General features: G+C 51.0%; 1 protein-coding gene across 1 annotated transcript in view; it reads left to right on the plus strand.

Moving 5' to 3' along the window:
• The window catches only part of LOC121708709 (transgelin-3-like), an 11233-nt gene that overhangs the window by 4628 nt on the left and 4105 nt on the right, over window positions 1-2500 (plus strand). The window lies entirely within an intron of this gene.

Genomic DNA, 2500 nt, shown 5'->3' on the forward strand with positions numbered 1-2500 from the left:
GCAGGCCAATTTATCAGTCTTTAAGTAGGTGAAGAGAGAGAGAGAGGAAGAGAGGGGTGAGTGGAGAGAGAGAGAGGGATGGGTAGAGAGAGAGGTGAGTGGAGAGAGAGGGATGAGTGGAGAGAGAGGGATGGGTGGAGAGAGAGAGGGATGGGTAGAGAGAGAGAGAAGTGGAGAGAAAGAGAGGGATGGGTAGAGAGGGGGTGAGTGGAGAGAGGGATGAGTGGAGAGAGAGAGGGATGGGTGGAGAGAGAGAGAGAGATGGGTGGAGAGAGAGGGATGAGTGGAGAGAGAGAGGGATGGGTGGAGAGAGGGTTAGTGGAGAGAGAAGGATGGGTGGAGAGAGAGAGAGAGAGGGATGGGTAGAGAGAGAGAGAGAGAGGAGTGGAGAGAGAGGGATGGGTGAAGAGAGAGAGAGGGATGGGTAGAGAGGGGTGAGTGGAGAGAGGGATGGGTGGAGAGAGAGAGAGAGAGGAGTGAAGAGAGAGAGGGATGGGTGGAGAGGGGGTGAGTGGAGAGAGGGGATGAGTGGAGAGAGAGAGGGATGGGTGGAGAGAGAGAGAGGGATGGGTAGAGAGAGAGAGAGAGAGGAGTGGAGAGAGAGAGGGATGGGTGAAGAGAGAGAGAGGGATGGGTAGAGAGGGGGTGAGTGGAGAGAGGGATGAGTGGAGAGAGAGAGAGGGATGGGTGAAGAGAGAGAGAGGGATGGGTAGAGAGGGGGTGAGTGGAGAGAGGGATGAGTGGAGAGAGAGAGGGATGGGTGGAGAGGGGGTGAGTGGAGAGAGGGATGAGTGGAGAGAGAGAGGGATGGGTGGAGAGAGAGAGATGGGTGGAGAGGGGGATTTTCTTCTACACTGCAAAAAGAATGACGGCAATCATAAAATGGCCATACTTCTTGGCAAAGGGCCTTCTCCTGTTGCACAATATGTCTTAAAATGTCACAACCTGAGGGACCTGGTCTAAACCTGTATTTATGTTACAGTAATAGACACACATGCATACATGCCCGGACACACACACACACACACACACACACACACACACACACACAGAGACACACCCCTGACTATCATCCCACTATTAGTACACTGTACTTACACAGTCATGCTAATAAAGTAGCCTGGAGGACCAGACCCAATCTGAAAGACTAAGGGTCTGGGCACGAATAGCGTAATGGCCCAACTCGAGGGGCGTCACTAAGCACACATTTGAAAATCTCACTGCACGCAATTGGATAACACTATACGAACAATGTTAACTGACTGATTCCGGACTTCGACGCAACTGGATAACACTACGTCTGTCATCTGTTTAGCTCGCCTCTGGCCCGCCTATATCAGATACACAGATATGATTGGTTCCCCGCGATGCAAGGGGCAAAAGTTAGATGCATCATTACTCATTGTCAGAGTCTCTCGCTCAGCAAATGCTTCCGCAGGAACTCTGGATTCCCAGGGTACTACAGTAATAAAGCACTTTGGATTAGAATTTGTATATAAAAACAGAACATCATATGTACAACAGACATGGCTCAAAGTAGCTTAGATGTTATGCACTCAGCTATTCCTATTTGTGTGTGTGTGTATGTGTGTGTGTGTGTGTTTGTGTGTGTCTGTGTGTGTGTTTCACAAGTGTTTTACTGACGGAGTAACTCCCTTTCTCTGTGGCTGGCATCTCCATATCTAGCTGCAACTCTTATATGGCACTGTCCTGTTCCAAGCCTACTAATATTCTTACACTTTGATTGTGTGTGACTGAAAGATTATTTTAAATTTAGGATAGAATTCATTCAGGATTTCTTTTAATTGGCAGCATTCACTGAAAAAGGGAAACTCTATCATGCATCTATCATGCCTTGGCTGCAGTGGGTGCACAGCCTCTCTTCTGTGGGCAGCCAGGTTTGCCCATGTCTGCTCTCTCTTCTGTGGGCAGCCAGGTTTGCCCATGTCTGCTCTCTCTTCTGTGGGCAGCCAGGTTTGCCCATGTCTGCTCTCTCTTCTGTGGGCAGCCAGGTTTGCCCGTGTCTGCCTCTGTCCATAGGCTGGCTGTGGTGTTGCTCAGCCTGTACCTGCTCAAGGTCTTCCTCTGGTACAGATAGACTGCCACAGTGTACCCTATTTAAAGCAACACCAAAGAGTTTTTTGTACCTTAAAATAATGTTTCCAATATTGTTTCAGTGGTTCAACTCGTAACAGGGTGAACGGCACTTCTGCATTTGCTTCATGACCCCCCCCCCCCCCTCTCTGCCCCCCCCCCCCTCTCTCTGCCCCCCCCTCCTCCTCTCTGCCTCTCCTCCTCCTCTCTGCCTCTCCTCCTCCTTCACTCCTTTTTTCTCTCTCTGCCCCTTCTCCCCTCTCTCCCTCCCTCCCCTCATTCCCTCCTTCTCTCTCTCCCCTCTCTCCCTCCCTCCCCTCATTCCCTCCTTCTCTCTCTCCCCTCTCTCCCTCCCTCCCCTCATTCCCTCCTTCTCTCTCTCCCCTCTCCCTCCCTCCCCTCATTC

This window comes from Alosa sapidissima, chromosome 5, assembly GCF_018492685.1.
Source record: "Alosa sapidissima isolate fAloSap1 chromosome 5, fAloSap1.pri, whole genome shotgun sequence".
Taxonomy (NCBI): Eukaryota; Metazoa; Chordata; class Actinopteri; order Clupeiformes; family Clupeidae; genus Alosa; species Alosa sapidissima.